The sequence below is a fragment of the Lissotriton vulgaris genome, chromosome 1_1 (genome assembly GCF_964263255.1).
Source record: "Lissotriton vulgaris chromosome 1_1, aLisVul1.2, whole genome shotgun sequence".
Taxonomy (NCBI): domain Eukaryota; kingdom Metazoa; phylum Chordata; class Amphibia; order Caudata; family Salamandridae; genus Lissotriton; species Lissotriton vulgaris.
Window position 1 is genome coordinate 1941949747 of NC_141685.1, and position 23081 is coordinate 1941972827.

Below are 23081 nucleotides of genomic sequence, written 5' to 3' on the forward strand. Positions count from 1 at the left end.
GGAAAATTCCGTGCTGTTTCCAGTATGCGATCATCAAGGCTGAGGAACCTGGGCATCACAAGTGTCGCACACGACGGATGGTTTTGAGTATCTGGGCATCTTCGTGTCAAGATGCCCCAAAGTCTCATGGGCACATAATATCAGTCCATTGCTTCTGACTCTGAATAGCAAAACGACAATCTGGTCCTTCCTTCCCCTGTCTCTCTATGGATGGTGTCTTTGCCCCGAATTTTATACAGACTACAAAATATCCCCTACACAATCCCGCTCTCCTGGTTTGCGCAAGTGAATGCCATACAAAATAAATAGCTCTGGAAGGGGGATGTGATTAGGGTCACACTCCCCACTTGGGTACTATCTACGTATTACGGGGGGATCGCAGCAGCAGACATCTATTCTTATTATGCAGCTTCTCGTCTGCTCATTGTAGATGAATGGTCGTGTTACTCCCCATCTGACCAGCGTTCGCAATAGAGAATGCGGGAATGGAAGGGACCCCCCTCCTCCAGCACCTTTACAGTGCCATACGATTGGATTTTCTACCCCCTGGAGTAGAGTGGTGATACGGCTGTGGAGAAACACAGTTCGACAGATGGGGTGGTGCGGAACATTGACCCAAACAACTCCCTTATGGCAAGACACATAGCTCCGTCCAGTTGCAGCTCTGCGGGATTCCATGGGTGGGACCTGGTGGGGATATTGAACCTCTGTGATGTGATGCGGGGCTCCGCACTGAAATCCTTTCAGCAACTACAGGCGGACTATCAACTAAACAAGACGCAATTTTATAAATAACTCAAATTCCGCCATACCTTAACCCCCCTGATTCGCACTCTTGTGACCCTTCCGGATTCCACCCATTAGGGGGCCATCTGCTGATGGGAGATTTGGGCCTACATAAAATTAAGCAAATACACCAGGCATTGACAACCCATACACAGACAACGTTAGATAAGACACGTCATGCGTGACATACTGACATCCCTGACCTGATAGACGATGACTGGGCTGAGGCCATTGCCAGCCCCCGTGGTGCTGCAGTGTCTACACAGTATCGCCTGATACAGTTCAAGTATCTCCACCACGCATACTACACACGAGACCGACTCTGGAAGTTGGGGGGGTCATCAAGTACCCTACATGTTTACAGTGCGGGAGGGAGGATTGGACCTTCCTACACACAGTTTGGAGCTGCACTGCGTTGCAGCCCTTTTGGTGTAAAATACTGTCCTACTTTAATGAAGTACTATCATGGGAACTCCGGCTTGACCCGTGACTTTGTCTCCTACACAGTACAGATCCTATTGGGGGCAATAAGTATAAGCAACATTTATTGTTTTTAGCCCTCACTATCGCTAAACGCGATATCGCAGGCCTTCAAAAATATTAAAAATGTCCGAACTCCTGCTATGTTTTATCTCCTACGGTTCTGCATAGGGCTGCAGCCCGAATTTCACTGGAATAACCAAATCAAATTTGTTGTTAAAAAAAAAAGTGCATTTTCATTGGTGACTCTAGTGTGAATGAATATTTATTTTCCAATCCAAAAGCTTTCATTATTTTTCATATTTTTTTGGCTGACTGTAACCATTTATTTCAGCGCTGTTACTTTTAATATTCCCCAAATTAAATCATGTTTTTAAGAACGAATTCTTTATTGTGGAAAATCGATTTTTTTTAGATATGTTTTTCTTCATTTTAACAGCTTGTTGCCATTTTTCAGAGAGATTTTGATGAAGAAAATATGATAATTCACAAAGTCCAAAAGAGCTAACCTTTGGGGTAATATTTTCCAGTAAGTGCTTAGGCAAATTACATTGCAAGACCCTAGGGAATGCATAAATCACATTCAAACATTTTGGTGAAGCTGAAGTGATATGTGTGCATCACAAAAATGTGCATTGATACACTACTCTGCTACAAGCTCTAGATTTCACATGCTGATTTTGTGATGGGCACCGGTGCAATTTCATTTTGTGAAACAGAGCGATATAGATGTGAAAACTCAATTTTATTTTGTAAGTGTTCTTTAAACCATGCTTTTAGCATGAACAGATCGTCTAAATCCACAAATTTGCCATGAACAGATCGTCTAAATCCACAAATTTGCCAATCTCGCTGCATTTTGACTTTGGTGTAAAGAAACCAATAAACGCCAAGTTCACAGCATTTATAGTAAGTTGTGGCGTCAAAATAGATAGGACTATGCATGACAAATAGTTACAGTACAAATCCTGCAATAAAGCTTTATTACAAAAAAGCAATATGTCAATTTTCGAACCCAATTTAATAACAGTGATGTCATGAACCTGGTGAATCATCGGGAAGAGGCCATTCAAACAGGCTATTTATGGAAAGGCCTGAAGAGCAACCTCTTCTCTTTCAAACTAAGTGCTATAATTACAAAACTAGCACACTTGAAACAGATCTGGAAACCAAATTAAGGCAGATCTAAAGCACTCTGAAAGAAATATCTTCTGTTTCTAGGCCAAAGTAGCCGTCGAAGAGATTTTCAGCATTTAAGAAAAGAGGATGATTAATGTGCAATATTTTAGGAGGAGAAACATTAGTAGCAGATGCAATGACACTGGTGCAGGGTGAAGCGGGCTAGACTGCAGAGAGGAAGGTGACGCTGTTAAAAGATTAAGTACAAGGGAAGGACGGCATATGTAATGACTGTAAAGAGTTAGTTAATACATAATTTTAGGGTCCACTAAGTTAGAGTTGAATGCTGATGCTATCTCGATGAAAACATTTCATCACATCGTTTGATCCTGTAAATGTTGTTTCCATAAAGCAATAACCAGAATTCTTATGGATCAGGTATCACCTCGAAGCGTATACACCACAAAGATATGTATTGTGAACCCAATGCAAAGATTTTCAATGCTCACAATTAAAGTTCCCTCCCAGAGGACAACAGATCAGTTTTATCATAAGGACATTTCTCCATCAATTCTTTCACCCCTCAACTCCACTTCCAAACCGCCACTTGAGGTGGAACCATAGTGTTCCGAGTTAACTCATTTGTGGTGGCAGGCTGGCTAAGACCAGCCAGTCAGCAGACTAGTAGATTGAAGGTTTTCAGGAAGCACCTCTAAGGTGCCCTCTGGGTGCATCTGTTAATAAATCAATCACTGGAATCAGTGTGGGTTTATTAATACAAGGTGTTTGATACCAAATATCTTTAGTTTCAGTGAAGCCAGCATGTAGCTCGGGAACTCGCTTTCATCAGTGTACGCACATGTACTTAAAATGGCATCCTTGGTCACTAGTACTGGCCGGTATTTAACTGGCCAGCACAGGGGCATATCTGCTCAGGCCACACAGTGCAGATTGCCTTAGGGCTGGAAGGCCTGCTGTAGGAGTGACTTACATATACTGTATGTAGTGTCTGAATGCATGGCACACAGGGCTGTATGCCATGTTGTGTATTTACTTATGTCTGAACCAAGATACGCAGCCTGCAGTGGCAGTCAGTGTGTGTTTGTTGAGGAGTGGCTTTGTGTTAGACAATACATGCTGCAGGCCTTAGTGACCCTCTTTCGTACCCATGCCCTAGGTACCTGGGGTACCATGTACTGGAGACTTACTGGGGTGTCAAAGGTCTTACTAATTGGGGGAACAATTGTACAGTTTTGGGTAAGAGATCGGGCACTAGGGAACTGGATAGCAGGAACTCAGTGCACATCCAGTCAAATTGCATCAAATACCAGGCAGGAAGTGGGGGTGACCATGTCAACAAGCATTGCGATGCAATAAGCCTCGCATTTAGGAGAGTTTGAGCTACTGGCATTGTAAATGACAATGCCTTAAATGTATGTGTTGTTTTTAAAACATATAAGTAAAAGGCATTGTCATTTATAATGCCAATTGCTTAAACTCTCGCAAAAGCGAGACCTATAGCATTGCAAATGCGTCTGGCGCCCGTGGTATAATTTTTTTTTTAACCATTAGAAGAGAGCGTTTCCTGCCTGCAACAGCAGGCAGGACTAAGCTATTTGAGAAAATAGTGCTCAGAGGCTGTAATTAAAGCCTACTGAGTAACAACACACATAACAGGGTGTCGCCATGGGAGGTTACAAAATGAGACAAGGCGATACTAAGGATGCACTACTAAGCCTATTGACTAATGAACAGCCACGGTTTACAGTGGACAATGACAAAAGCCAATGAAAAATATGGGCGACGAGTGGGTGGAGCTCCAAGTCCCTAACTGAATACAGCATGCCTCGCAGAGCAGTGTTTGCGCTGCTCAAGCTCGACATAAAAATGCAGCTAGAAGCCTGGTCCCTTGACGTGCCCGCTTTATCCTCATTTATGATGTCATCAACTAAAAGTGCCTTTGTGCAAAATTTTCGGCCATATAAAAAATAACAGGCGGCTAAGGTTCCCTAAGCAGTCTGAGATACATAGGGTTTGATAACTAAACGTTAATGTCTTTGCAGACATATGTTTATGACCTGCACAAGGACTCTCAACCTTGACTTCAGCCTCCTGCTTTCATGTAATAAATGTGCTTTTAACCAGGAAGTGTTTTGGGTCTTCTTAAATATAGGGTTTTCAACAAATATAGCAGGATAATGCATTGTTTGCAAGGATAGGCATAAAAACATTTTTTTTAAACTAACTAGGCCCTCGGTCCCACAGAAAAAAACATATATACCCATAGAAAAGGACCGAAAATGTAGCAATACTCCCTCCAAATGAGGAGGTCGAGGTTGAGAGGGCCCACGGGTAACTAAGATGGCTGAGGGTAATTGCCATCTCATTTGTGATGAGGGACTGTCCATCAAAAGACCTGATTCTGGCAGAAGCTGATGGCAGGGTCCTCACTGGTGGGGTTGGGAACAGTGTGTGGGCCAATGTGGGGGCCAAGGGTCAGATGGCCTCTTTCGCCAAAACTCACTGGTAGCTCCCAGCCCGCTGGCAACCAGCAGCTCCAATTTTCCCACCCACTAAACCCTTTGAGTTGGGAGTTGTGGTCTGTTTGCAATTCTTGTCAATACTGCGATATTCTTTACATTTTTACAGTTGTTCTATGTTGTTGTATTGAGGGTGGGGAGAGTGGTTTGCAGTGAGATTTTGGGTCACATTCATACATGCCAAACTCCCCAATGCAGACGGGAGTCCACCGATTTCAAGGCTAGTTTCCCCGCTATATGCAAAAAAAACATTTTTCGGGTGGCTTCTGCAGCGAGGGACTGGTCTTGTGTGACTAGGACTATGCACTGCAAGAGACCTGCTCCTGCAGGGAAGTGCACAACATTTTAACATGCTCTCTCTGCCTGCCATAGCGCTTTCTCAATGCTCCTGACAGGTAAGGGGAACAAAAGTATATTTACTATAATAGATCAGATTCAGGCCTTCAAAGAATTCAATGGGAGAAAGACATTCTACTGATTGTTTTTCTTTTATTCTCCCACTTTCCTCTTCTAAAATGTTGCCATGAGTGCACCTTTGGCATCTTGCATCAAAAATAAGCTCACATGATTTGACTATTTTCAACAGAGCCTCAAAAGGGGGGTTGGAACCCACTGCATCGGCTTCTGGAATCAGTTTTTGGCTGGGTGTTCCAGCATTCTGTTTTTAAAAAAACATATTTTATTGCATTTTGAGTTGGCGCATGTTATAACATACACATCTCACAGCACTATTGCATGATTAGGTGGTACATTTATGCTCACAACATTGTATAAGATGGACCCCATATGTGTTGTCATATAAATAACAAACTCTAAGAAGGTAGCAACAAAATAGAGGTTCAACAATCCCCAAACGCCCTTCCCCGCAAGATCAGTGGGTAATTGCGTTTTTATCTTCCATATTACTTTGATTCAAATTTGGGACTACACAAAACACAGATCTCTCCAGCAAATCGGTTCATTGGCAGGAAACAGCCTACAGATGCTGGAGTTCATATCTCGAGAAGCCGACCACAGAAATTGTGTACTGGCCGATTTATTCTCTTTGTGGCTCTATAAGGGTATCCAATGCACAGTAAGCATCTGGCTATAGGATGCTAGGTCGACAATGGAATAATTGTGGGGTTCAGGTATTTCCCAACCTGACCTGTTCAGTTGTGACAAGATACACCTTTGTAAACACAGTTCTAATGGGCAGGCGTTTCGTTGCGGCGCAACTCCTGAATAAATAATCATTGTTTTCTTCTGTAAAACATAGAATTATAAGTTGTCTGAAGCCCTTGTATGGGCATACATTGTAACAATAAAACCTGCACTAATGGCTTTTGCCAGCAACAGGTGCGGCCTTAGGCATGTGCAAGCTGTGCACCTGCACAGGGCCACCATACCCCAGGGGCCACCACGCCAATATATATCCTTAACATAATAATCCTCTGAGGATGGATACATATTTGCGTGGCGGCCCCTGGCAGGGATTTGTCGGCCTCCGGCTCTGTTCCACTTGCAAACACCCGGATACCCCACCTCTTCACTGGCCTCTGCGCTCTGCCCCGCAAGGACCCCCTCTTCCGGGGCCCCCTACCTACGCTTCCTGCCAAGGGCCACCATGAGCCTAGAGGCTGTATTCTAATTGTTGCAAAAATCATATTAGTGAAAGAGAGTTTGATTAAGAAAATGAGGATATGCAAGGCTTAGGAAAAACAAATAGCTGAGTAAAAGGGCCGCTGTTAAAATTGTTGCAGCTTTTTCGTGATCTGTGCTTGTAATGCACAACTTTGATGTTAATAGCGGTTATTAGATTTATTGGCAAATATCGGGCACATAACGAGAGTCACGTGCTTTAAGTGGGTAATTAACAAGCATCAGGGGTAAAACATGTCAACCCGAGGCCTCCGAGGCTGCCACTATGCCCCATATATAGCTCCTGAAGGCAGCTCCTTATGGATTTAAAAAGTGTTTTAATGTTGGCAGGCCCCATTGTTGTCACAGCCACTAAACACAGCACAAGGGAAATCTGCATTTGAGTTTCTGTAAGAGAAGTAAACTAACCCGTCCTTAATGAATAAAAACATTTACAAACGCAAGAAAAACATGAAAATACTGGAATTATTTTTGATCTGAATGCAAGAATAAGAAATTACGCAAGGAATGTATGTTTAATAAGACAGAAAGACGCTCTGGGTTGAAATCAATGGTGTGGGAGGCTTTTAGCCTGTCATGCTTGAAGCGAAAACATACAAGGCACAAGTCCTAAAAAAAAAAGATGTGGGGGGACTTAACAAGTTAAGCAGTATGCAAGTGACATCATGACGCGTGCCATCAAAGCAAATGATGTCACAACATGTGACATTCAATGTGGCATCACAGGATGTGACCTCATTGGAAGTGGCATCACAAGAAGTGACATCAGATACTAAGACCTCACACATATGTTTACCAGGTGCATCATGAGTACATATAACTGCATTATGATATTTAACAAATAAGATTTGCAGTCGGGGTGTGCCAAATAAGTGGTGCAATCCTGACGTAAAATCTAAGCCTCAACAAATACTTTTTTTAAAAACCTTCCACAAAGAAATTGGCAACAAGGAACAGCATGGTAGTAGATCTGTTCTGCTTAATTCGTTTCAAAGTCTGCATTTTAAAATATTTTATGGGGTTAAGGCATCTGCTGCAAAGGAGCTGAATGGATTTGCTGGAGAGATCTGTGTTTTGTTTAGTCACAAATTTGAATCAAAGTAATATGGAAGATAAAAACGCAATTACCCACTGATCTTGGGGGGGAAGGGCTTTTGGGGATTGTTGAACCTCAATTTTGTTGCTACCTTCTTAGAGTTTGTTATTTATATCCGCGTTAAATCGGGTTGCGAGTATTTTCACTTCCTCCTGGTTGCCAGCTACCAGGTGGAAGTGAAAATACTTGCGACCCGATTTAGTGGACCTGTTTCGCTTATACTTTGAACAGCCCTGAGGAAGTCAATGTGCCTACATGTGTCACGACGAAACACGTGTTGGCTGCAGCTTTTTTGAGAAATGAAGGCTGTCCATGTGATGAACTTGGATTGAAGAAATAAACCTCTTTTGGAACACGCAAAAGATTTAGGATATTGGATGAATATTTGGACTGTGTATTCTGGTGACTGTGTCATTTTGACTGAACTGTATTTACCTACACATACTACTTATTTTACATATGTGGTTATCATATGAATGAGTGCTCTGGAAGAAGTTTGTATATTTTAGTTCGACCTTGGTGAACTGTGGTGGGTGTTTGACAACCACACCATCATCCCTAGCAGCTCCCTGATTACTGTGATTATTCAAATTCCATTTTATTCTCTTGAATTTGCAGAGCGCCCGTCTGTCTGAAGGTTACCTCTCTCTAATAACTACTCAATTAAAACTGTCACCTTCCCTGACGACTGAAAACACACCAAGATCAATCCTATGCTGAAGAAGCCATCCTAGACCCAACAGACCTCAAGAACTTCAGACTGAACTCCCGCCTCCTCTTCCCAGCCAAGGCAATGAAGAAGGCCATCAACACCCAACTCTCTGAGTTCATCAAAGTGAACCATGTCCTGTAAACCTCCTAATCTGGCTTCAGAAACAACCACAGCACAGAGACTGCACTCGTTTTTGCCACCGAAGACATCCGCTCCCTCCTTGACTGGGGTGAGACTGCAGCCCTCATTCTACTAGACTTCTTGGCCGCTTTCGACACAGTCTCCCACCGCACTCTAAAACCAGAGTCCATGACGCTGGTCTCTGTGACAAAGCTTTGGATTGGAGCCACTCCTTCCTCACTGACCGAACCCAGCGAGTCAGACTACCACCGTTCCTCTCGAGACCCACAGAGATCATCTGTGGAATACCCCATGGTTCCTTTCTGAGCCCCACCCTCTTCAACATATTCATGGCCCCCTAGCAGCCATCATCAGAAACCCCAGACTCAACATCATCTCCTATGCCGATGATACCCAGCTGATCCTCTCCCTAACCAATGAACCCATAACCGCCAGAACCAACCAACTTCCACAGTGGAATGAAGGCCATATCTCAAGCGCAACTGAGACAAGACCGAAGTACTCATCCTGGGACCCACCCCTTCTGCCTGGGATGACTCCTAGTTGCCAGCTGCTCTGGGATCTCCCACTACACAGATGGACCACGCACACATGCCCGTCATCATACTGGGCTCATTACTCACTATAAACCGCCAAATCAATGCACTGCCTACTTCGAAAGACATTCAGATGGATCCCCACAGAATCCAGAAAGGCGGTTACCCATGCACTCATCACCAGCAGACTCGACTACAGCAAGGCACTCTATGCCGGTGTCACTCAGAAACAGCTCAAGAAACAACAGAATGCCCAAAACTCCACAGACTGGTCCTTGACACCCCACACTGCAGCCACATCATGGAACACCACCGACAACTCCAATGGCTCCCAGTCAACAAGAGAGTCACTTTCAAGCTCCTCACTCATGCCTACAAAGCTCTACATGATGAAGGACCAGTATACCTGAACCACCGCCTCACATTCCACGTACCCACCAGACAACTCCGATCCTCCCAACTCGCTCTTGCCGCTGTCCCTTGGATCCACAAGACCAGAACTGGAGAAAGGTCTTTCTCCTACCTCGTTACTAAGACCTGGAACACCCTGCCCCTCCACCTCAGGCAAACCAAGTTGCTGAACCAATTCAGGAATGACCTCAAGACCTAGCTCTTCGAATGATCCTCCACCCAATCGAACCAGCAGTCCCCCTCCCCCAGCACCTTAAGACACTCACAGGGAAGTAGCCGTGCTTTACAAGTCCCTGATTGATTGTTTGATTCAAGGCAGATTTTATGGCACCTGACTCCATGAGTTGGGTAGAATGATTCTTTATAACAGCCGGATTGGACAGGGGAGGCTGTATGGTAAGATCACTTGGCATGAATATTAAAGCAAAGCAAGTCACTGATCATCTTTAAGGAAAATATCTCAGGGATCACATGAAAATGTTTATAATTATTAATACAGACTGGAGGCTTGAACCTGCAAGAAATTCCACCACTCTAATAGCCCTCAGCGTTATCAGCATAAAGGTAGCAGACAGTGCCTGCAGACAATATTTTGCCCACTTCCATGTTAATCATTCTGAAGATTATATAACTTTATCCAAGTTGCTTTTGCAGAGAGATGAAAAGTGAGGAAGGTGTATTATAAGCCAGGGAATTTGGCTAGCCATGTGGTTCACTGAGTCGGCACACTGCTACCTGTCCACTGGCTGGAACAGCCTTGAGAATAACATGTCACTGGTGATTTTTGACCAACATGAAGGCTAGAAGTTAACTGGTGGACATCCTGAAGCTTGGCAAACCCTTGCGGATGGGTCGTCACACTGCCCCTGGCAGGCTAGGAGGTTCTGTCTGCCAGGAAAGCACCCCTGACTTGCAGGGACTGGGCCTTCCAGGCAAAAGCCACCTCTCGCTGGGGATTACTGAAACGCTTCGGCCTGGATGAGCCCCTGAGTGCTCCCTAGTAGGATGCCAGCATGCCTGGTATCTGCAAGTGGCTGGGGCTCCACTGGCCTCCTGTCCCCACTCCACACACCAGAGGGCCACTAGAATCCTCCCCAGTCTGAAGCCACCATGCCCCGGCTAGGGACTGTCACCCCAGTCCATTGGCTAGGTGTGCCCCGGGTCGGTACCTTCCACCTTCCTCATGTCCAAACCTGGGGAGCTAAGGAGTTTTAAGTCCCCAGCCAACCTCCCTCTCCAATTTGCCCTGCCCAGGCAGCAATTTTTCTGTCGATAATAAGCTCCACAAAGTGGGGGCGTATAGAACCCAGGGAGAGACACAAGTCAAAGCTGGCTGCACTGGCCCTCCAGTTCATCTGGTCAGGAAGCCCTGGACATTTTCCTGGTCGGCCAGCCAATGACTGGACATCTGGTCAGCCCACCTAGTGACCACATGTTCAAATGGGCATGGGGACCAGAGGGCCCAGGCCTTGCCCCCAGAAGGAAATGACAAGGCCAGCACTCAGGAGGCTCCTTCCTAGAGCCATCTTTTGCTTCTTTGCACAAGGCAACTCCACTAGTGCCTGTTCCAGCCATATAAAGGCATGTGAGGAATCAAGTCCCTGTTTCTGTACCTGTTGGCACAGGGCGGGATGGGGAGATCACCATGCCATGAGGCACATCATGGAAGCAGCCTCCCATGGGCCCGCACCCCACACCTCCCACTGGCTGGCAGCAGCAGCAGCACCCCAGAATGGGCTTGGGCACTGTGGCAGATGACTGCTTTAGAAAGTGGTGAGGCAATTATTGCATTCTGTGTAATGTCCACTCCCTTGCTCCCGTCTTTCCTTCCCCTCCAGGAAGATGGGTATATACTGAAAAAATATCATGTGAGTTATCTCTTGAATGCTTTTACCCACTTCAACTTTTTTGCAGTGTTATATACTCTACATGAGCACCAGATTACATTACACCAGGTCAAATTGATTTTTTAGGCTTTCTCCTACGCAAGTGTATGGATTGTTTTATATTGTTGGCTAAGTATTTAGCATGCAACATGTTTTCATGTCTTCTCACCCCCGGAGCCCCATTGTCAAAGAAGCCCCCAGACTGAGCCTAAAGCGCCCAGTATAACATGCAGAGATCTGTACTGTACTAATGGTCATGCACTCCGAATCTCGTGCCACTGCCACATTGAGACTGAAGGAATTTTACCCGGAGCAACACTCAAATTCATGAATAAATGGGGTGTTTTTTAGCACCCTGCCTCCCTAGAAGTGCTTCCATGAGTGACCGTGTGGTCTCCCCATCTTTGATTTCCTGTGAGAGATTGACAATCTTCAACCTTACCTACTCCCAGACCTATCTGCTGCCTCCCCCTATAGCTTTGCCTTTGGGTAGATGGAGTCCGTTTCCCTGGTTCCTCCATTTTGCGGTTTCGACTGTCCCCATGCCCAGACCAACATGCTGCCTTCGCCATACAGCTTTGCCTTTGGGCGCATGGAGTCTATTTCCCTGGTTCCTCCATGTTGTGGTTGCAACTGTCCTCATGATGCCTGTTGCCACCGGAGCGACCAGCGCCCTTCACCATTTCCATTGGAGCCAACAACACCTCTCTCTTCTTATTGGACTTGGTGGTGCACCCCCTTTCTACCCCTACCTTCTCCCGAGACCGAGCAATATGGCTGATGCCTGGTGGAGCTGCCTAGACAGCTATAGAGGAGATCGGCTTTGGTTCACCCCTCAGCTGTCACCTACCCAGCCGGACATTGGGTACTGTTCTCCACATCTCTCTGCTGTGTCTCCCTTCCTCTCCCTCCCTCTGACCACGTAACAATGTCTTTTGTTGTACTGTGTAACCCTGTAACTGATTTAACTTGTATCTAACTTGTCATCATGTAACTTGTAACTCACTTGTCCTCATGTAAAGCGCTCTGATACCTCCAGGTCTAGCCAGCACTACATAAAACTCTTCAAATAAATTAAAAAAAAAAATGCCCACTTTCTGTTGTGTAATAAAAAATAGCACATACCTTTTTACAGCGACCTCTGTCTCTTCTATCTACATCCTCCTCTCTGTACGGCAGGAAGCACACAGCCTCCCAGAATCCCCATGCCAATCACAATGATGCCTTAGCAGCATTGTGATTGGTCTCTGCACAATAATATGAGCTGCATTGATTTTGTATGTGTAGTTTGCCAATCATTTTAATGAGTATTCTTTCCTGCAGTGAGTATATCAGTTGTCTTCATTCAAAACTGAAATTGCACATAAGTACATTAACAAACCAAAACAGGGGCATGGTTACGCACAGCAGTGTAATGGCTGCGTACTGAAGGAGCTCCGCTCTTCCTAACCTGAAAACGCCATCATCCATCACACAGATCTGCTTCCCGAAGTGAGGAAGGGCTGCATGAAGCACACGCGATCCTCCCGCTGCGTTCCCGGGCTCCTTTGAGCACAAGCGGGCGGCGAAGAGCTGGAGGCAATCTGAGGCCTCCCCGTGGTGCAAGCACCGGGTCACAGTGATTCCTCGAGCCGACGTGCGCGCGCCTGAGGGCGGAAGCACTGCTAAGCAACGTTGCAGCTTGCGGCCCGGTCCGCGAGTTGCGGGAGATGCCTCTTCCTGGTGGTGCCTTGGGAGACGGTCTCGCTGCTGAGAGCCATTGACCTTGGGTGCTGTTCGTCGGTGCACTGACCAAGTGTATCCCCTTGGACCCAGGGGGCAAGGGTGACTGTACCTATTGACTTGGGGGTGTCACAGCGGCCTGCTAAGGTTTGTCTGGCACCCTGCATGACCCACGCTTGACCATTGGTGGTGGTGGGCCCGGGTGGGGGTACATTGAAAGACTGGAGGTTTGCCAGAGAGTGACTCTTGGAGGCCCTTGCATTTGAGCGGCAGACGACGACGTTGAGCCCCCTCTATAGTGGTGACGATGGCGAGTGGAAGGGGGCCAAAAGCAACGCAACAAAGTAAACTCGACAAATACACCTGCCCCAAGGGCCCGGTGCTGGAACACTCGGTTTGGACCGATTACGCCAGCGGAATGGGGGCGAGGCCTCTAAGATGTAGCTTAAGGACATGATGGAGGTAATTGCGGGGGTGCGCTCCTCCATGGAACAACGAACAGATGCCAACACGGTGGAGGGGACTCTGATTAGAGCGGTCCTTGCAAAAACCCATGAGAAGGTCAGACAACTAGAGATCACCATCAGAAGTCTTGTGGATGACATCACGCAGCTCCAGTCCAAAGTTCAAGCTTTCCATGCATTCAAAAAGTTAGCTGAAGAATGGATGATTATGAGGGACGCTCCAGGAGGAATAACGTAAGCATTGTTGGTGTTCTGGAAAAATCATAAGGCGATGCGCCGGACGTCTTTGTTGAAGACCTAATACTCAATCATCTTAAGCCGATGGGCCTCTCAAAGTTCTTCGTAGTAGAAAGGGCGCATGCATCCCGGGGGGGCGCCCGGAGCCAATGGGCCCGCCGCGTCCTATGTTGGTGAGAATACTAAAGTTTAAAGATCGAGATGTAATACTGCAGAACGACAAGAACTCGCAGCCTCTCAGGTACGAAAACTTAACTGTGACTTTCTTCCCGGACTTCACACAGGCAGTACAGAGGCAGCGGAGGACATTCATGACTGCCAAAAAGACCTTGCAAGACAAAGGGTTAAAATATGCTATGCTTTTCACGGCTAAAGTACAAATAGAGTCAAACGGAAAATCTTGGTTCTTCGATCGCCGGGAGGCGGTGGCGGACTGGCTAGAAAAGTGGAGGGATGCCAGGGAGCACAACTCATGTTGAACTGGTAGGACAGTTGCCACTCTTTTTCTGTTGGACTGGAGGTTTACTGAATAAACTTCGAGGCTTATGTGGACTTTATCATCCTTATGCCAGACCCAGTGGGGGGTGCCTCACCTTTGGACTGTACCAGCGCCCACTGATGGCTCGCTGCCCAAGACTGTCGGACTCTGGCGGCTTCCTACTTCAGGGCCAGTAAAGCATGTTTATCTGTTTCCCCCCTTTTATTTCGGCAAGGGGTTGGTTGGGGAGGGTGGGCCTTTCACCCCCACTTTTAATTTGTGTTTGTAGTTTGGGGTGACAGGCACTCTGCGCAGTTAGTTTAAAGGGCTGGTTCTGGCCTGAGGTGCAGGGAGGCAGGGAGGGGGGAGTTGGTAGGTGGATTGGGGGGGGGGCGCTGTCGGCTTCGTTGCTTTCCTTTGATCCAGGTGTATTACTACCTCCTGAATGGGGGCTTATGCCGGGGGTGCAAGGTGGATGGCAGGGGGAGTAAGATCGAGGGTTGGGGGGTTTGGGGGTGTTTAAGGTTGCTCTTCGGCATCACCTATTGATATGGCTTTGGGATATGGATCCATTTAGTGCACCTCATCATGGGAACACACTGGGATAGGAGCTTCACACTAATCAGTTGGAACGTTAATGGACTGGGAGACAAGGTAAAACATACTATCGTATTACAATATATCAAACAGCATTCCCCAGATGTGGTTCTCCTTCAGAAATCGCACCTTGTGGGTAATACATGTAAAGCCCTAAATAGATGGGGATACAGGCTTCTGGCACACTCGGGCTTCACTAGTGGTTCTCGGGTAGTGGGCATCATTGCTAGAATCACCTTTCCCTTTTCGGTGCAGTCTATACATGCAGATGACCGTGGGTGATATATCGCAATTGCTGGGCAGTGGAAGGGCAAGGCGCTCACCCTGGTGTCGGTGTATGTTCCACCTGGATTGCAAGCTCAAACATTTATGGATCTGGGCACTTTGCTCCTCGCCCTCCCAGAGGTCCTTTTGCTGGTGGGAGGCGACTTCAATGCTGTGTCTTCTGGTGCACTTGACTGTCAGCCCCCTCAGGTGACGGGGCTCTCTTGTAGTTGGCTCTCCGACTTTATTGAGACGTTCGGCCTCTCAGACACTTGGAGGGCATTTCACCCCGGAGACTTACAATACACCTTTTTCTCGAGCGCTCACCATAGCTCCTCCCATATAGATTATGTGCTGATGCTGGCCTCTCAACTATCCCACTTGAATGAGGTCCGTCATCTTGCACGCTGTATTTCCGACCACTCCGCTGTGTGGGCAAGACTGGTGCTTAGAGCCCAAGGGACTGACATGGTAGCGCCCATTAACCCCTGGTACTTACGAAACCCCCTGGTTTGTACTGACCTGCAAAAGACAATTGACTGCTACTTCCAGGAAAACCTCGGCTCAGTTGACTCCCCCCACACTCTATGGGAGGCTTTCAAGTCCGTTGTTCGGGGGGGCCATCTCTCACATAGCTGGAGTTAGGAAGGAGAACTCTAAGGAGCTTGAGGCAGTGAAGCGAGATGTTCTGCGGCTAGAGGCGGAAGTTGGGAGGGGGGACAGCCCAGAGGCAGTGCACCTTTTGCGTCTGAAGACGGATGAGTATAAAGCTATCACTTCTGATTGTGCCAATTCCTGGGGGAGGGAGAGAGACGGTAGAGTGTATGAGTGGGGGGACAAGGCCAGGATACTCATTGCCTGGCTGAACAAGAAGGAAAGAGCCAATCGCCTTGTGCCTCAGCTCACGTCTGACTCTGGTGCCACGATAATAGACTCAGTAGACATAGCCGATGGGTTCGTCTCACATTACAGCACCATACACCAAACGCAGTTGTCCCTAACCGAGGAGGACTCTGCTGACCTCCTCAGAGACATCAAACTTCTGGTCTTCTCCGAGGACAACCAGGGTTACCTAGACAGTGATATAACTAACAATGAGATCCCTCAGCGGATCAGGGCCCTCAAACCGGGTAAAGCGATGGGGCCCAATGGATTGCCCATTGAGCTCTACAAATTACGCCCTGACACACTAGCCCTGCACCTGCGGGCCATGTTTGAGGAAAGTAGAAAAGTGGGGGAGCTTTCACTTGACCAGCGGCTTGCATAGATATTGGTCATTCCCAAAGAGGGTAAACCTAGGGACAGATGCACGTCTTATCAACCCATCTCCCTGATCACTGCAGAGCCGAAAATCCTAGCCAAACTTCTGGCCACCTGTCTCTCGCGGGTGATAGGTGACCTAGTCCACCCTGATCAGTCAGGCTTCATGCCCCATCGCAACACTGCGCTAAACCTGAGAAGAGTCCATGGGGTGATAGAGCAGGCCAGCACAATCCAATTCTGTCTTTTGACGCCTCCATGGCGTTGGACACGATAGAATGGCCTTACCTCTTTGCAGTACTTCGCAAATTTGGGTTTGGGCCACAGTTCATGTCATGGGTCAGGCTCCTCTATTCTGCTCCTCTCGCGCATGTAGTGGTTAACAACAAACGATCCGACTCCTTTGCTCTCAGTCGAGGGATTAGATAGGGGTGTCAGTTATCTCTCCTGCTCTTCGCTCTGTCCTTGGAGCCTCTGGCTGCATGGATCCGGTACAACTCAGCAATAGTCAGCAGAGTGGGAGGACCGCATCTTGCTCTACGGAGATGACATCCTCCTTTACTTGGCCTCCCCCAAGAAGTCCCTCAGGTGTGTTTTAGACATCTTCACATCCTTTGGTAGATTTTCGGCTACTCTATTAATTGGAAGAAATCTCTCCTGTATATCCTTTCTGGGGGGACTCCATCTCTCCCCGGGGATCGTCTGATAAAGGTGGTATCCGATGGTTTACGAAACTTGGGAATTTTTGTCACTGTCAACCCCGGGCTCCGCTATGAGAGAAATCTGTTCCCGCCTCTGCAGCGCTGCGACGTGATGTTGCTGGCTGGAGGGCGCTCCCTATCTAGATGCTCGGTCGAGCCGCTCTTTTTGAAATTATATCCTTGCCCCTCTTCTTCTATGCTCTGCAGAACTATTCCGTACTCGTACCTGCAAGATATTTCAAAGAGATCGAAGACCTTTAGAGTCAGTTGCTATGGGATGAGAGGCCAAGAATAGTGCTCCACAAACTCAACCTCACTTGGTATGATGGCGGCATCAGCCTTCCTGATATTAAAAAATACTACTGGGTGGCCCACCTGGCCGCCATTAACCAGGGTACGTACCGGACTCCGGGAGACCCGGGTTATGCCATGGACAGGTGGCTGCTGCCGAGCGGGACGTACAACAGAGCCCTTCATGCTAATCCCAAGAAACTCCACTTGATTGGGCCCACCTCCTACTCGGTGCAAGTATGGCACACAGCTATCAAAAGTCTAGGGTGGGACCGTAAACTGACGCTTGCGACCCCCTTGTGGGATTTGGATCAACTGGGTAGTCTGCACTCCTGCAAGGGCTTTGATAAGTGGGAACTTATTGGTATCTCTCGGTGGGCAACCTTTGGGTGGGGGTAGCATGCTTAGTTTGGGCCAGTTGCAACAACAGCACGAGCTTGCAGACTCGGAACTCTTTCGTTACCTGCAGATAAGACATGCACTGACCACTGCCGTTGATAAGGATTCCCCCCCCGACTCCTCCCCCCTAGAAGATAGGTTATTGGATGTGCTGCTTCCTCAGAAAGATATCTTGTTGACCTACAAAAAGCTTGTCAACAATGCACCAGATCCCTTGGTTAAATTGCGTGACCTGTGGGAGGGAGATGGCCTCTTGCTTGACGACGAGGAGTGGAGGGAAGTGGTTGCCTCCCCTAGGAGGTGGCGATCTCTGCGCGTCTCCGACTGGTGCAGCTGAATATCTTACACAGGGTTTATATCACTGGACCACAGCTGGTCCGTATGGGGAGTCGGGACAACTCGGATTGGAGGAGGGGTTGTGGGCAGGTTGCGACTTTGATGTTCATAATTTGGGAATGTGAACAAATTCAAATATATTGGAGGGGGATACATACGGTTATGAGTGAGGTCCTGCATAAATCCGTCCACCCTGAGGCTAAGTGATGCCTCCTGAATGTAAGGGAGCCCACCGATTTGATAGGGGCAGATAGATTGTGGGTCAACCTGGGTGCCACCGTTGCCAAAAGAGACATTGCTCAATTGTGGGGGGGAGGGGCAATCGCCCCCTACTGTGACATTGTGGAAGCAAAACCTTGACTGGTGCATGTTTGGAGAGAAAATCGTTTATGTGGCAAGGTGGTGCCCCCAGAAGTGGTTTCGGGTGTGGGCTAAGTGGAACACTTGTAGGGGAGATATCTGTGTGGCTCCTACAGCTCCCCATGATGACAAAACCCTGTCTCCCTGATGTTTCTATCCTGTCCACAGATTGTTTTTCTCAACTGCACTGTATCCTAAATGAATTGACATATACAAATATTATGTATCTTCTGCTAAGTGTGATTTGTCGAATGTTGATTTCCATGTTAATAAATCAATGAAAAGATATATAAAAAAAAACCTAACATCAACAATAAACCTCATTAACATTTAACTAAGTTCGAATAATATTTTTAATGGCACAACCTACATAATATTATCAAACTCTAAAACTTACCAACATTATGTATATTCATACATTTCTAATACAATTTGTTTGAACATTTCTAAAATTGACAATTGAGTTGAACCATAACACACAAATTCAGTATGAATTAATTGAGCTTCACTAATCTATTAATTGTCCATAAATGCTTGGCACATTTTAAAATCATAGTAGGAAAGGAATACATATTTCTTGCAGGGGAATGAAATTTTCAGTCCTAAATCATTTAGTGCAGCATTATTATATTGAGGGCACATTTCCTAACAACCACAGATGAAACAGTGACTTTTCACAGTGGAACAGTTAGTGAGAATTTTGATTTCATGAGGTATTTCTCTGTAATAATCGACTTTATTTTCATAAACTTGTTCAGTGGAATTCAGCTTGTCTTTGTAACAGATTGAAAAAGCAATCACCACAGCAGTGCCTTCTTTAGTGAACGCTACAAAAGGTTTTCCTAATTCATCTTAACTAGTCTTTAAATGAAGTTCTTGGTATGTTATTCCGGTATGTTAGCCAACCACATCATCCTGGTCTATCAGTGAGTAGCTACAGACTTTTGTTTCGTCTTTTAATTCCCTGGTTTTTAGGACAGGCACCTAATCCATTTCCTTTTGTTTCACTTACATCTTTGCAATATTTATAAGTAGGAAATGATCAATCTCTTCCTCTGGATATTGCCTCTCGAGTGTTTATGACATTTGCTCTCAGTATGAGTTTCATGTACTGCGTAATCCAACAGTTCAAGGTTTGTATTTTTCCAAAGTTTTTTTTATATAACACATTTTATTGAATTACCCTGGTACAGTCTGGGCCGTAGCCCTGCATATACATACTGAAAGCAAAAATGATTCGGCTGTAGCAAGCATGTATACATTATTAACTGCAAAACTTGCATCTATAACAACAAAAACTTGGCACAGACAGATCCAGCTCCCGTATATCTTAGGAAGTCCAGCTGAGTACATGTACAGACAATGATGTAGTGTGGTGTCTGTTGTATTGTGGTCAGAGGTGCGCGGAAAGAATCTCCTATCAGGGGGTCTGAGAGGGAATGGGAGGCAAGTCTACACCCCAATATGATGCCCATCTGGACCATATTTTCCTGTGTTTCTGGGGGCAGGCTCGTGCTTGGAACACAGCAATCTCTGCACCCATGCACCCATAGGTCTTTTCTCCATCTCCCCAATGTTGGGGGGAAAGCCCCCCTTCCATAACTGGGCGATATCCCGCTTAGCAATAGTGAGGGCTAGGAAGAGCAGGTGCTGTTTATACCGGTTCCCCCCTATCCCGTCAAGGCTATGTAGTAGAAATAACGTTGGTCCTATGGGAGATCCCAGGATAATGCCCCACCCAGACAGGTTGAGATTTTGCACCAGAAGGGCTGTAATGCTGTGCAGCTCCAGACTGTATGTATAAATGGTCCCAAATCCCTTTCGCAACGCAAACATCGGGGAGATTGGATGACCCCCATTTTTCAGAGATGGGATTGCATATAGTACATATGGTGTATGTATTTATATTGAATGAGGCGGTATTGAGAAGACACATCTGCTCCCTGCGGGCTAGCTAAGGCTTCAGCCCATGCGTCATGAGTTAAATTTGGTATGTTGTCCTGCCAAAACCTTCTAGTCTTATATAATCTTGTTCTGGTGTGTGTCGTTAAAGTCTGATGGTTCTGACGGATTTTGTGTGCACCCAGGTCTCCCATTAGGAGGCGGCCTTCAAGAGGATGGAACTCCGGCAGGGTGTCCAGGGAGAAAATCGTGGGGGTAAGAGCATGGCGCAGTTGGAGGTATTTGTAAAATTGCATCTTATGCAACTGGAATTCTGCCTGTAACTCGTGGAAGGACTTTAGAGTAGTGCCTTGCATAACATACTCCAGTGTGGATATGCCCACCAGGTCCCATATACGGAATCCCGTTAGAGCCGACACCTAGCGTAGAGGAGTACCGTGCCACAGGGGAGTCGCCTGGGTCAGGCGGCTACGCCATCCCATCTGCCTAACTATGTACCTCCAAAGCCGGACCACTGTTCTACTGGCATGAGGTAGGAAGTCTAGGCTCTGTGTGCTACATAGCAGCTGATGAAGTGGGACGCCCGCCATCACCGAATGTTTCAGTGGGAATGCCAGGTCCATTGCTGAGCAATACCACCATTCATTTATGATTAATGAATGGGAGGCCGCGTAATAGGAATATACATCCGCTGCCGCACTGCAATATGTTGATTGGGCACAAGTCTATAGCGCCACTCGAACCACCCCACCATTCCACAAGAATGTATTATGGATGGTGTTCATTTGTGCAAATCAGGATTGTGGTATGTGATATAGGAAGTTCTGCAGCCGGTATAGTACTCTAGGTAAAGAGACCATTTTAAAAATTGCTGAGCACCAGTACTGCGAGAGGGGGAGGGAGGACTATATTGTTTTCTCATCTCAGAGACTGGCGCAAAGCGGATTAATATTGTGTGCCTATGACATCCTTGGGCAAGGCGACATGAAGAGACACAGATATTTAAAGCCCACAGTCCGTGGGCCAACTGGGCCGCCCAGGTTCTTCGTCCCTGGTCTCCGCATACTGAGAACAACACAGATTTAGAGGAGTTAGTGTAGAGCCCTCGGGTCTGGCCAGATACTCGGAGAATCTGCAGGACGTTTGGGTCCGAAATCCATGGATTGGTCTTAAAGAAAAGGAAGTCATCCGCATACAGCGCAATGTGGTTGGGTTGTGACTGGCCACTCAAAGCCCCGGAGCACTGGGTTATTGCAAACCCACACCGCCAGAGGTTCCACGGCCATGGCGAATAGGAGTGGGGACCCTGTGCCACGACGGATCTGGAAGAGGGCCGCCCTGGTGTCCAATTATGGGAATCGAAGCCGTGAGATTCGTATAGAGCAGGCAGACATATGCTAAAAAGCGTGGGCAAAAATTGACCCCTTCAAGAAGTTGAAAAAGGCACACCCAGCTGAGGGAGTTGAATGCCTTGTCAATATCAGCACACAGTATGGCCACAGGGCGCTCTAGCTTTGGGGCCACAGCCATGACATTGTGGACCCGTCAGATATTGTGGCGAGTGGCCAGTGTGGCATGAAACCAGATTGATCTGGGTGGATCAGGTCTTGTACACAAGCCCACAGGCGAGCGGTTAGGTCCTCAAAATTATTAAGGGAGATGGGACGGTATGAGGATAGATCGTCCGGTGGGGGGTCTGGCTTGAGGAAGAGGACAATCTCAGCATGCCGCCAGTCCTGGGGTAACAGGCATTGTTCAAGGGCGTCAAGCATTGCCTCTAACAGTTGTGGGCTTAGGGTAGACATAAGTGGCTGAAGAAATTCCAAGGGGAATCCATTGGGGCCGGGGGGTCCGCTCCGGGCATATTGCCACCAGCGCCACACTTAGCTCATCATCAGTGGTGATAGGGGCATCTAGTTGGTCTCACATCTGGTCTGTGAGTCTTCGGGGGATATTATTAATATTAAAATGTGTAGGGTGCAACGAATCATCCCAAAGGGGATCTCTCAGTGCCTGGGTAGCAGACAACATATTAAGAAGTGCTCATTAAAACAGCCAGGTTTTAAGCAGTTTCTTGAACTGTGCCCTGTTGGAGTAGGCTCGAATATCATCTGTCAATCTGTTACAGTTGGTGGGGGCTAGGTGAGAAAAGGCACGACCGCCTATTTTGGCTTTCCTGATTCTCGGAGAGCAGAGCAGATTTCAGCTGCTCGATCTCAATTGGCGCACAGGGGTGTATGGTTCTACTTTCTTCATAAGATAGACGGGACCCATCCCCTGAAGTGATTTAAACACTAGACACAAGAGCTTAAAGACTGCTCTTTTCCTGAAAGGGAGCCAGTGCAGTTGTCGCAAAAGGGGTAGTAACGGAGTTCGTGCGGGTTTTTTGAGGGCTAGAGGCGCTGCTGTGTTTTGGACAACTTGAAACCTTGATAATAAATCTTCCCTAATCCCCACCAGTAGTGAATTTCCATAATCTAGTGTACTGACTGGAAGAACCTGTAAAGGGGATTTTCTGGCCGAAAGGGGAATCCAAGGGAAGATTTTTCTCAGCATTCGCATCATGCCGAATCAGGTGCCCAAGACGGTTTTCACATGCTCCTCAATTGGAAAGTCTGTCATCGATTGCGATGCCAAGATTCTTCGCCCACTTTTTTGTTGTTTGCTTCCCTGAGTTCTGCAGGCCACCAGTTAGGGGTCCATAACTTCTCTGCTTTCCCAA

At 47.0% G+C, this 23081-nt stretch overlaps 1 protein-coding gene across 1 annotated transcript in view; it reads right to left on the reverse strand.

Annotated features, from left to right (window-relative positions):
• LOC147751412 (transient receptor potential cation channel subfamily A member 1-like) overlaps nucleotides 1-23081 on the reverse strand; it is a 978460-nt gene that overhangs the window by 478815 nt on the left and 476564 nt on the right. The gene's annotated exons all lie outside the window — the stretch shown is intronic.